Genomic DNA, 14,350 nt, shown 5'->3' with positions numbered 1-14,350 from the left:
TTATGGTTTTATTCCCTGGGTTATTAGTAAAGTTGTGCATCTTGTTCAGTTCATGGTCTATTTCCTGTTTTTTTCTTAAAAAGTTTTAAAAATTGTGGTCAATTACATGTAACATAAACTTTACTATCTTAAACTTTTTTAAGTTCACATCACAGGGTCATGAAGTAATTCATACTGTCGTACAACCATGACCACCGTCCATCTCCAGAATTTTTCATCTTGCAAAGCTGAAACTGTCCCCATTAAACTCCCCATTACTCCCTCCCTCAACCTCTGGCATCCACATTCCTAATTTCTGTCTCTATGTATCTAACTTCTCTAGGGGCCTTGTATGAGTATAACCACATGTTATTTGTTCTTTGGTGTCTGGCTTATATCCCTGGGCATATTGCCCTTAAAGATTCATCCATGCTACTGCCTGTGTCAGAATTTCCTTCCTTTTTAGACTGAATAACATTCCACTGTATGGATGAACCATGTTTTGCTTCTCCATTTATCCATCTATGGACACATGTAGTATCTACATTAATTTCTCATGCCTTATAATATTTGTAAAATAACTTGAGAAAGTCCTATGAGTCAAGTCGTTTACCATTAAATTTTTCCTTAAACTTTACACTTTGAAAAACATCAAAGTGAGGCAAGATGGCAGAAGAGTATGGGGACAAATTTGCCCTCTCCACAAACACAACCAAAAAAAAACCACATCTACAGGTTAAATGACTTGCACAGAACAGAGATTAATCGCTGGCAGAACTTAAACTCCAAAAGAGCAAGAATCTCGTGGCATAACTGGGTAAAACAAGAGAAAAGAGGAGAGTGAGAGAGGGGGAGTCGGGGCTGGATGGGTGGTCTCAAAAGGGAACTGTGGAGGAGAAAGGGATCCTGCACACTGGAAAGGCACCTACTTGAGGGAAAAATCAACCGAATCAGAGAGATCTCCAGATGCTGAGAAGAGTGCAGCAGTAAGTCTGAGATCTGAAGAACAGAGTGAGAGCTGAACTGATCATCTGAAGTACGGGCACAGTCACCAAAAACTGAGACTCTTGGGTGGGGGCTGGGCACCAAGATATAAGCTCCAGAGGTTAGTCCCCAGGAGCGGGCTGGGGTGGGCAGTGTGGAGATTGCCTGGGGGACTAAGAAGGATTCAGTTGGGTTGGCAGGGCAGAGACTGCCTGGAAGAATAGAAAGTGAAGTGTCACGGGTGGAGGGAGCAATACGCTAAGGGCTGGGGAGTGAAAAGCCACATCAGAGGGAACCTGGGAGAAGAGCTGGATCTGCAGGAGAGAAAAGGCACCAGTGTTGGGGAGGTGAGAGGAGAAGGGGTGGGCCACCATAGAATACTCCTTGCACCACAGGAAGTTCACCTGCCCACCAGCTAGCAGAAAGCAGTGCTTCTCAGTGCATCCCCCTACCCCTAAAACCCCACAGTCCTGACAAAAGACATAAAGAAATACAAAGATGGACACCATTTAATGATTAAGGGATCCATCCAAGAAGAGGATATTACTATCATCAACATATATGCCCCGAATACAGGAGCACCCAGATACATACAACAAATATTAACAGACATAAAGGGAGAAATTGATGGGAATACAATCATAGTAGGAGACCTTAATACCCCACTCACACCAATGGACAGATCCTCTAGACAGAAAACCAATAAAGCAACAGAGATCCTAAAGGAAACAATAGAAAAGTTAGACTTAATTGACATCTTCAGGAAACTACATCCACAAAAATCAGAGTACACATTCTTCTCAAGTGCACATGGAACATTCTCAAGAATCAACCACATATTGGGACACAAAGCTAACCTCAACAAATTTAGGAGCATAGAAATTATCTCAAGTATCTTCTCTGACCACAATGGTATGAAACTAGAAATCAAGAACAGGAAAGAAATGAGAAAAAACTGACTACATGGAGACTAAACAACATGCTACTGAAAAACCAATGGGGCAATGAGGAAATCAAGAAGGAATTTTAAAAATACCTTGAGACAAAGGATAATGAAGGCACAACCTCTGAAAATCTATGGGACACTGCAAAAGCAGTGCTCAGAGGGAAATTCAAAGCAATACAGGCCTTCCTCAAAAAAGAAAGATCTCAAATTGACAACTTAACCTCCCAACTAAACAAATTAGAAAAAGAAGAACAAAAAAGGCCTAAAGGCAGCAGAAGGATGGAAATTATAAAGATCAAAGAGGAAATCAATCAAATCGAGATTCAAAAAACAATAGAGAAAATAAATAAAACCAAGAGCTGGTTCTTAGAAAAGGTAAACAAAATTGACAAACCCTGGCCAAACTCACTAAGAAGAGGAGAGAAAGAACTCAAATTAACAAAATTAGAAATGAAAAAGAAGAAAACACAATGGATACTGCAGAAATAAAAAAAAACATAAAAGAATACTATGAACAACTATATGCCAACAAATTTGACAACCTGGAAGAAATGGACAATTTTCTAGAATCTTACAACCTGCCAAAACTGAATAAAGAAGAAACAGACCAACTGATCACACTGATTACTAGAAATGAAACTGAATATGTCATAAAGACACTAACTACAAATAAAAGTCCAGGACCTGATGGCTTCACAGATGAATTTTATCAAACATATAAAGAGGAATTGGTGCCCATCCTCCTGAAACTTTTTCAAAAGGTTGAAGAAGAAGGAACACTCCCAAAGACATTCTATGATGCTGCCATCACCTTAATTCCAAAAACAAAGATACCACCAAAAATGAAAACTATTGGCAAATATCGTGGATGAATATAGATACAAAAATTCTCAACAAAATTTTAGACAACCGAATCCTACCACAGAGCAAAAACATCATACACCATGACCAGGTAGGGTTCATCCCAGGTTCACAAGGATGGTTCAACATACACAAATCAATCAACGTTATACACCACATTAACAAAAAAAAAGTCAAAAATCATATGATCATCTCAATAGATGCAGAAAAAGCAATTGACAAAGTCCAACATCCATTCATGATCAAAACTCTCGCCAAAGTGGGTATAGAGGGAACATTCCCGAACATAATCAAAGCCATTTATGACAAACCCACAGCAAATGTAATACTCAATGGAGAAAAACTGAAAGCCTTCTCACTCAAATCTGGAACAAGACAGGGATGCCCACTCTCACCACTGCCATTCAACATAGTTTTGGAAATCCTAGTCACAGTAATTAGACAAACCAAAGAAATAAAAGTTATCCAAATAGGAATAGAAGAGATAAAACTGTCACTGTATGCAGATGACATGACACTCTACAGAGAACACCCTAAGGACTCAACCCCAAAACTCCTTGAACTGATTAATAAATTCAGCAATGTAGCAGGATATAAGATTAACATTCAGAAACCAGTTGCATTCCTGTATACCAGCAATGAAATATTAGAAAGGGAATACAAAAATGCAATACCTTTTAAAATTGCACCTCGAACAATCAAATACCTCGGAATGCACCTGACCAAGGAGGTAAAGGACTTGTATGCTGAGAACTATAAAACTTTAATCAAAGAGATTTAAGATGTAAAGAAATGGAAAGATATTCCATGTTCATGGATTGGAAAAATTAATATTGTAAAAATGGCCATACTTCCCAAAGCAATCTACAGATTCAATGTGATCCCTATCAAATTACCCAGGACATTTTTCACAGAACTAGAACAAACAATCCAAACATTTATATGGAACCGCAAAAGACCCAGAATTGCCAAAGCAATCCTGAGAAACAAAAACCAATCAGGGGGCATAACTCCCCCAGACTTAAAGCAATATTATAAAGCCACAGTCATCAAAACAGTGTGGTACTGGTATCAAAACAGACAGACAGACCAATGGAACAGAATAGAGAATCCGGAAATAAACCCTGACACCTATGGTCCATTAATCTTTGACAAGGGAGGCAAGACCATAAAATGGGAAAAAGAAAGTCTATTCAACAAGCATTGCTGGGAAACCTGGACAGCTGCATGCAAAGCAATGAAACTAGAACACACCCTCACACCATGCACAAAAATAAACTCCAAATGGCTGAAAGACTTAAGTATAAGACAGGACACCATCAAACTCCTAAAATAGAACACATGCAAAACACTCTCTGACATCAACCTTACAAATGTTTTCTCAGGTCAGACTCCCAAGGCAGCAGAAATAAGAACAAAAATAAACCCATGGGACCTAATCAAACTGACAAGCTTTTGCACAGCAAAGGAAACCAAAAAGAAACCAAAAAGACAACTAACAGAATGGGAGAAAACAGCTTCAAATGATGCAACTGACAAGGGCTTAATCTCTAAAATATACAAACAACTTATATGACTGAACAGCAAAAAAGCCAATCACCCAATGGAAAAATGGGCAAAAGACCAGAATAGACTTTCTCCAAGGAAGATATACAGATGGCCAGCAAACACATGAAAAAATGCTCAACATCACTGATTATAAGAAAAATGCAAATAAAAATAACCATGAGATACCACCTCACACCAGTCAGAATGGCCCTCATTAAGAAGTCCACAAATAACAAGTGCTGGAGGGGCTGTGGAGAAAAGGGAAACCTCCTGCACTGTTGGTGGGAATGTCAACTGGTACAGCCACTATGGAGAACAGTTTGGAGATACCTTAGAAATCTATACATAGAACTTCCATATGACCCCACAATCCCACTCTTGGGCATATATCCAGACAAAAGTTTCCTTAAAAAAAACATATGCACCCACATGTTCATTGCAGCACTATTAACAATAACCAGAACATAGAAACAACCCAAATGTCCATCGACAGATGATTGGATTCGGAAGATGTTGTATATATACACAATGGAATACTACTCAGCCATAAAAAAGAATGACATAATGCCCTTTGCAGCAACATGGATGGAACTAGAGACTCTCATCCTGAGTGAAATGAGCCAGAAAGACAAAGACAAAGACCATATGATATCACTTATAACTGGAATCTAATATGCAGCACAAATGAACATCTCCACAGAAAAGAAAATCATGGACTTGGAAAATAGACTTGTGGCTGCCTGGGGGGAGAGGGAGGGAGTGGGAGGGATCCTGAGCTTGGGGATATTGGATACAACTTATAATGGACTTACAATGAGATCCTGCTGAGTAGCATTGAGAACTATGTCTAGATACTCATATTGCAACAGAACAAAGGGTGGGGGAAAAATGTATACATGTAAGTATAACTTGGTCCCCATGCTGTACAGCAGAAAAAAAATTAATTAAAAATAAAACTTACTGTTGGTAGTGGTACAAAAGCTTCTGACCTCAGTAAGTTTGGAAATAGACTCTAAACTAAAGGCAAAATATACTCTTCCTAAACGGAGGACTATTTTATAAAATGAGGGGTAGGAGCTAAGCATGCTGAAACCACTGTATCTGCAATCTGGAATGAAGCAAGTGATGAATTCAAAAAATTACAGATGGCAGAGGCCATGTTTCTCAACATTGGAGTAGGAAGCTACAGATAAGCAAAGAGAGAAGGTTACAATATCCATGTCATAATGGATCAGGTCGGTGATATCTATATAAATTCATCTTTAGCTTAACATGGATACAGACAGTTGCACATAGATATCTTTAGGTATATATACATAGGTTGTAATTTATGCATATATTTCAGTCCATTGTCAGCTGAATACATTTAGCTTCCAAATGTAAGTTTTGATACCCTCCTCTAATAAAAGGAATGACGGATCTTGGAACAAATGGCTGCTACTAGGACTCAGAGAATAAATACATGAGCCAAGATAATCTTGAAGTATCAGAAAGTAAAAGAAAAAGAAAAAAACCACAAGATGTTTTCATTTGACATAATTCTGTAAGACAATGGAAAATGCTCTCAATAGCCAAGGCAAGAATGAACTAAGCAACCAAATACTGTACTCTTGAATTATAACCAAAAATATAAAATAATTATTCAGGTATCCATACTAATAAAATAAATGATTACAAAAACTTTTCATGAATCAAGTTGTATGGACATGTCCTACGCATAAGAATTCCAAATAATTGATGTAGACACACAGCCATCCATCAAGGAGGTGACCCTAACATTCTTCTGGAGTGTGGGTTTCGCATAGTGACTTCTTCCTAAATAAGACATACGGTTATGGGCATGGGAAAAAATAACTTCACAGCATGGAAAACTAAAATCACTGATCTTATCCACAGAGCAAAGTTAACATGAACAGTGATAAGTGGCCTTAAGAGACTGTTCCCATTGACATCAAAATTATGAGAATACTCTTGACCTCTGTGATCTGCTTCCTTAGAACTTAGCCTAATCACAAGAAAAACACCAAGTAAATCCCAGTGAGTATCATACAAAATACCTGATCAGTCCTCCTCAACTCTGTCAAGGTCATAGAAACAAAGACAGTCTGAGAAACTGTCAAAGCACAGAAAAGCCTAAATGGACACGAGGACTGCATATCACATGGTATCCTGGATGGAATCTAGAACAGAAAAAGTTAGAATGAAGGGAACCAGAAAAAAATATGGACTTTAGCTAATAAAAAGGTATCAGTATGTGTTCCTTAATCGTGATAATCCTATAGGAATCTAAACTAAAGGAAAAATTAAAAGTCAAATAAGATAAAATTATTGTAACAACCAACAAATGTAGAGGAAATGGGTGGTTTTGTAATAAAAACATGTTAACACAGTGACACTAAATTAAGGAAAATACAAACAGACAAATTAGCTACCCAGCCATCTCTTTCCCCTACTGGTTTTCCTCTCATTACTCTGGGGTTTCCTTCTACTGGACAGGGAAGGAACAGGAACAGAGATGTCCAGCAGCTCCCCTAATATCTGACCCCACTCAGTGCCTTTACCTCTTCCCACCATGACCCCCTGAGTGAGGACACCATGCAGAGGGAAGATCAGGGATTACTGATAATGATATGTAAGCTAGGACATTTCTGAATCCAAAGGACTGTACATACCTACTGTCGTAAAATAAATTAATAACTTTCTTAATGATAAAAATAAAATAATGCTTGCAAGAGGCAGTTTTAAGAGTGGCTTTGGGCCTGGTGGGACAGAGGCTCACACTCTCATGTGTGACCTTTTGCCCTACCTAAAGATTTTGTGATGGCTTAATCCATAGGCACACACACTCTCTCTGCATCAGGGCCCTCTAGCAACTGCAGGGTGATAGTCAATCATGTTCATTCTACTGGGAAGGATCTCTCCTTTTCTAGATTCCATGAAAAGTCATGGCTTTAAATACTTTCACTCTGGCTTGGGTCATATTCTCATTCTTGAACCCACCAGGGCACCAAGAAGATGGAACATAGGATTTGTTAGATGTGGATCATATACCCATCTTCAAGGTGGATGGAACATGGGATCAATCCTCTGAAAATGTGGAAACCAGAAGCAGATAGGATATAATTCCCAAAAGCTGAGATGCTGACAATAGATGCCGAGTTGGGGGAAAGCAACAGATTCCACATCACTGACAGCTCACTGCATAACTATTTCTCTGAAGTCCAAAGAAGGAAGCAGTTCACTTCAGGATAGGAGTTGTGGTCATCTATTCAGTGCCCTTGCTGTATTCCTAGGATGGCAAGAACCTCTTCCATTTGCTGAAAAATCAATTTTGTTGTTTGAGGTAAACTCAGGTCTCCTGCATTGGGCATAAGGTCCTCACATTTCATAGATTGGGTAAGAATAGCCTGTGTGCCCTTGGAAGGCACAGAGACCTCATTCTTATTCCTGGGAGGTAGGAGCCCAGGTGTCATGCCTGTCCCCAACTGCATTAATCACCCACCCAGGAAGAAAAATAATTGTTCTTTTTTCCAAACTCTTCTCTCTACACAAAGCAGAGACTAAATACTCAAATAGTAAAAGAATTCTTTATTATTATTATTACAATATTTGTAAAGTTCTGTTGTACAACAAAGTGACCCAATCACACATATTTCCCTGTGCTGTACAGTAGGATCTCATTGCACATCCATTCCAGATATAAATGTTTGCATCCCCCAAACACCCAAAATGCCCATCCCTCCCACTCCCCCCATCCTTGGAACCCCAAGTCTGCTCTTCTTGGCCATGCCCTATTTCTGTTTTCTTATTTGTTATTTTTAAATAGGATAATCTTTTTCCACATTTTAGATTCCACAAATAAGTGATATCATATAGTATTGTCTTTTTCTTTCTGGGCTTCACTTAGTATGAGAGTCTCTAGCCCCATCCATGTTGCTACAGATGGCATTAGTTTGTCCTTTTTTGTGGCTGAGTAATATTCCATTGTATACATGTACCACATCTTCTTAATTCATTCATCTGTAAATGGATATTTAGGTTGTTTCCATTTCTTTGCTATCGTACTGCTATGAACATAGGGGTGCATGTGTCTTTTTCAAGGAAAGTTTTGTCCAGATATACGCCCAGCAGTGGAATTGCTGGATCATATGGTAGCTCTATATTTAGTTTCCTGAGGTACTGCCACACTGTTTTCCGGTGGTTGAACCAATTTACGTCCCCACCAACAGTGGAGGAAGGTACATTTTTCTCCACAGCCTTTCCAGCATTTATTATTTGTTGACTTGTTAATAATGGCCATTCTGACTAATGTGAGGTGGTACCTCACTGTAGTTTTGATTTGCATTTCTCTAATAATTATTGGTATTGAGCATTTTTTCATATGCCTATTGGCCATCCATATGTCTTTTTTGGAGAAATATATATTTAGGTCTTCTGCCCATTTTTCGATTGGGTTGTTTGTTTTTTGGATTTTTTTGTTTGGTTGGTTTGTTTTTTTTTTTGTTTTTGTTTTTGCTTTTAAGGGCCACACCTGAGGTATATGGAGGTTCCCAGGCTAGGGGTCTAATTGGAGCTACAGCTGCCAGACTACACCACAGTCACAGCAACACCAGAACCGAGCCGCATTTGTGATGTACACTACAGCTCACAGCAATGCCGGATCCTTAACCCACTGAGCAAGGTCAGGGATCGAACCTGCAACTTCATGGCTCCTAGTCAGATTTGTTTCCACTATGCCATGACAGGAACTCCTGTTTTTTGTTGTTGTTGAGTTGCAAGTGTTTTTTGTATATTTAAGAGATTAGGCCCTTACCTGTTGCATAATTGGCAAAAATTTTCTCCCATTCTGTGGGTTGTTTTTTGTTTTGCTAATGGTTTCCATTGTTGTGCAAAAGCTTTTTATTAGGTCCCATTGGTTTATTTGTGGTTTTATTGTCATTATTCTAGGAGGTGGATCAAAAAAGATGTTGCCGTGATTTACGTCAAAGAGCATTCTACCTGTGTTTTCCTCTAGGAGTTTTAAAGTTTCTGGCTTTATATTTAGGTCTTTATCCATTTTGAGTTTATTTTTGTATATGCTGTTAGTGTTCTACTTTCATTCTTTTACATGTAGCTTTCCAGTTTTCCCAGCACCATTTTTTGAAGAGGCTGTCTTTCTTCCACTGTATGTTCTGTCCTCTTTTGTCATAGATTAGACACTGATAGGTACTTGGATTTATATCTGGGCTTCCTATCCTCTTCCATTGGTCTATATTTCTGTTTTTGTGCCAGAACCATATTGTATTGATGATGGTAGCTTTGTAGTATTGTGCAAAGTCAGGAAGCTTGATTCCTCCATTTCCATTTTTATTTTTCAATATTGCTTTGGCTATTTGAGATCCCTTGTGTTTCCACACAAATTTTAAAATATTATGTTCTAGTTCTGTGAAGAATGTCTTTGGTAATAGGGATTGCATTAAATCTGTAGATTGCCTTGGGTAATATAATCATTTTGACACTATTGATTTTTCCAATACAAGAGCATGATATATCTTTCCATCTGTTTGTGTTATCTTTGATTTCTTTCATCAATGTTTTATAGTTTTCAGAGTATAAGTCTTTTGTCTCTTTAGGTAGGTTTATTCCTAGGTATTTTATTCTTTTTGATGCAATTGTAAATGGGATGGCTTCTCTAATTTCTCCTTCTGATTTTTGTTATTAGTATATACAAATGCAATTGATTTCTGTATATTAATTTTGGAGCCTGAAACTTTGCCAAATTCATTGATGAGTTCTAAGAGTTTTCTAGTTCTGTCTTTAGGGTTTTCTAAGTATAGTATCATATCATCTGCAAACAGTGATAGTTTTACTTCTTTTCCAGTTTGGATTCCTTTTATTTCTTTTTCTTCTATAATTGCTGTGACTAGAACTTCCAAAACTATGTTGAATAATGGTGAAAGTGGATATCCTTATCTTGTTCCTGATCTTTTGGGGAATGTTTTTAATTTTCTTACTCAATGAAGCAATGGGAGTCTCAAGAATTATCCTATACTATGATACCACAGGTGATGGCTTTCTATAGACCACAGGTATAGGCCAGGAATATTCATACCTGCCCAAGGCTATATGAATTCAATGAGAAACTGCCTGTTAGGGGGCCCAGATGCTTTCATACCTTTGATTCTACATGAATATGAATGTCAATCTTTGTTAAACCAGAAGTTCAAAGGATTGCAGGGCCACAGTCTGTGTACGGTTGTTGTCACTAGGGCTACACTCAATGTTTGGAGGGTTATTACCTTTCTTGGCACGCAAAGAGGCTATCAGGGAGGAGGAATTTTTTCAAGGACATGATTGTTGGGAATTGAAACTTCCCAAGGGAATGTCTAGGTTGCCTAGATAGCCATTCAATTACCCAGCAGCACAATCAGCTCAATAAGTGGCCACACGAGCTTGAGGCTCCAAGGCTCACCTAAGTTGGAGGACCAAAGTTGCTGGCCTGGATACAGAGGCCAAGGGCTGTTCTTAGACCTGTTTCTACATCCATGAAGATGGAACAAAGGATCAAGCCTCAGGAGGGCCCCATAAGCCCTCAAGAAGGTAGCACCTAGGGACTGAAAGATTGATATACTTAGGCCTGTATAAATCCACACATATCTACTGGGTACCCAGCATGCCAGGGCCATGCTGGACCAGGGGCTACCCAGACAGAGTGGGGCCTATGTCACCTCTCCCAGACAGGAGGGTGGAGGGAAAAACTGCATGAGTTCTATGACCCTAAGAACATTTGAATGATGTTGAGTTCAATTTGGATTGAGATAGTGGGTAACCAAAGAAGACATTTCATTTATCTTCTATCAGAGCCCAGGACTGGAAGGGAAGAAGAACACTCAACTTTGACCCTAATCCTGACACTGATCCTAAACTCTGACCTAACCTTAATCCTAGCCCATACCCTAAACCTGTACCTTATCCTAACCCATACTCATACCTGTATCCTAGCTGTACCCTAATTCTAACTATATCCTAACACCCATACTCTAACATAGTACCGTAACACTCTGAGAACAAAACAATAACCACAATAAAAACCATAACCATAAGCCATAAAATGTATCCATTAACCATAAACATAAATAAGTCACATCCATAAATCATAACCATTAAACTTAAAAGCAATAAAGGCAAGCATAAACCATAACCCAGCCCCAGCCCTAATTCTAACCCTCCAACCAGTAATACCAAGACAAGTCTAATAAAATCATACAAATACAGCATTAAAAATTATATCAGTATACCTCATAAATATGAATGTAAGAACCTTCCACAAAATAAGAGCAACATGAAACCAGTAGAAAACCCTATGGATAATGCCATAAGCCAGTGTCTCTACACCAGAAATCTCAGGTTGTTCAACATATTAAAACCAAGCAATGTATTAAACCACAATAAATGTATGAAATATAAACACATGATCATACCAATTATTGCAAAAAAAGCTATAATCAAAATGCAATGCTATTTCATGATACAGACACTCAAGAAAATAAGAATAAAAAGAAATTTTTCAACATGGAAAAGAGTAATATACAAAGCCACAGCAAACACCATGAAGAATGAAAAGCTTACTCCTGAAATCAGGAACAAGGTCAGGAAGGTGACCTTCACCACTGTTACTCAATAGTGTACTGGAGGTTATACCCAGAGTATTGCTGAAAGAAAATGCATTTATGAATGAATGGAAAAATTAAAAATGTGTTTAGGATTTCCTGCAGTGGAAGAATGGGTTAAGAATCTGACTGCTATGGCTAAGGTCACTGCAGAGATGTGGGTTAAATCCCCAGCCTGGTGCAGTGGGTTAAAGGATCCAGCATCGCTGCAGCTGTGGTGTAGGGCCTAGCTTTGGCTCTGATTCAATCCCTGGCCCAGGAACTTCCATGTGCTATCCATGGGCCATAAAATTAAACAACAACAACAACAACAACAACAAAACTATGTCTATTCATAGAACACAAATCACATCATCTTATATATAACACTTCCTATATCAAAAAATTATTTGAACAATCAACAAATTCAGCAAAGTTATAGGACAAAATATCAATTAAAGCAAATATTTCTTATACTAGCAATAAATAATACGAAAAAGAATTTATGAAAACAATTCCATTTTAAATAATGTCAATAGTAGTCTTTAGGAATATATTTAATTAAGATGCAAGTCTTGCTTTATGTATGTAAAGTTGTCTGTATGTTTGAAATTACTAGAAAGTAAATTACTTTTCAAAACACATGTCAATATCATGCCATAAAAGCAGAGAAAAGATAAAACCTCCATACAGAGGCCAATCCTTACCTACATCCACTTCACCCAAAGTCAACATGTAATGTTGAGGCCCTGTGGGAAGGTTATATTAGGAGACGTTTTCTTCTGCATTGTGGATGACCTGGATATAGCAGAAATAGCTGGATTTTTGAACTCCAAGTTTGCATATCATTCCACCAAAAAAAAGTTAGAAATAATAAATTAATTCAGTAAATTTACAAAGTCAATATAAAGAAATCAACTGCATTTTAAAATACAAATAATGAATTGTCAGAAAGAGGGGGGAAAAAAACCCTATTTACAACTGCATCAAAAAGAACAAAACATCAAGGCATAAATTTAACCAAGAACATGAAAAACTTACACACACAAAACTTGAAGACATTGATGGAAAAACTGGAAAAAGACACAAATAAATGGAAAGATATGCTGTTCTCATGGAATGGAAGAATTAATTATTGTTAAAATGTCCATTCTACTCCAAGCAATATACATAGTGAATGCTATCCCTACAAAAAATTCAATGGCATTTTTCACAGAAGTAGAGAAGATCATCCTAATATTTGTGTGGAATTACATAGCCAAAGCCATCCTCAGAAAGGAGAATAGCTTGAGACATCTTGCATCTTGACTTAAAACTATATTGCAAAGCTGCAATCACCAAAACAGTGTGGGATTGGTACAAAAACAGTGCACAGACCAGAAGAACAATACAGAGAGCCCAGAAATACACCCACATGGATAGGGTCAGTCAAATGGGGCCAAGGACACACCAAGCAGAAGGGAAAGTCCCCACAATAAACAGTGCTGGGAAAACTGGATACCATCTACACCACACACCGAACTGACTAAAGACCCAGTTTCCCATATCAAGCCTTTCCTGCATACTCTGAAGACTGACCACCTTCAGTAGTCAATCACACACAGGAAGCTTCTCTTCACTTTTGCTCACCATTTTCTCACCTTTTCTTCCAGGAATTACCTGGGTTATCAGGAAATCCAGCTCCTATCAATACGTGCATAGCCCCATGTTGTCCTGAAGCTGAAATCCAGGTGAGTCTGAAGTATACTGGCCAGAAATCTCCTTTAAGAAATCTTATTTAAAATTGAATTGTTTTAATAAATTATTTTTCAGATTATTTGGCCCGTAGTGCCCCAGACATAGCCTTGATGGTGCCTGATAAGATAAAATTCCTCTCAGCTCTTGGCAGAGCCTAGTCCACAATGGAATGTACCTGCTGGGGATCAGAGAGATGGGCATCCTATGGGAAGTGCAGGAAATGCTGGCTGTGCCTTGCTCATAGTTCACTGGACACAGCACCCTCTGCTGGTAGAATTTCTGGATCCATTAAACTCCAGAACCTCAAACTGAAAGGGAAACAATGTCATGCAACTTCTCCAAAAATAGTTAAGGAACAATTCTTTGGAAACCATACAGAATGAAATGAATGTAGACACAAACTTTACAACTTCTACCAAATTCACTCAAAATTATTCATAGATAAAATTTTATTCAAAATTATTGAAAAAAAAAACAGCAGAAAATAGATTTGGGCTTGGGTTTGGTCATCTAAAATCGTGAGCTCTGAGTTTTAACACACAACCCAAAAGGTAATCAACAAAGAAAAGCAAAAAATACCATGGACTTTGATAAATTAAAGATTTCTACTTGGTGAAAGGCCTTATTCAGAAAATAACAAGACAAGTCACAAACTGAGAGAAAAACA

Source organism: Sus scrofa, chromosome X, assembly GCF_000003025.6.
Source record: "Sus scrofa isolate TJ Tabasco breed Duroc chromosome X, Sscrofa11.1, whole genome shotgun sequence".
NCBI classification, from domain to species: domain Eukaryota; kingdom Metazoa; phylum Chordata; class Mammalia; order Artiodactyla; family Suidae; genus Sus; species Sus scrofa.
Note: the sequence above shows the minus strand (reverse complement) of the source record.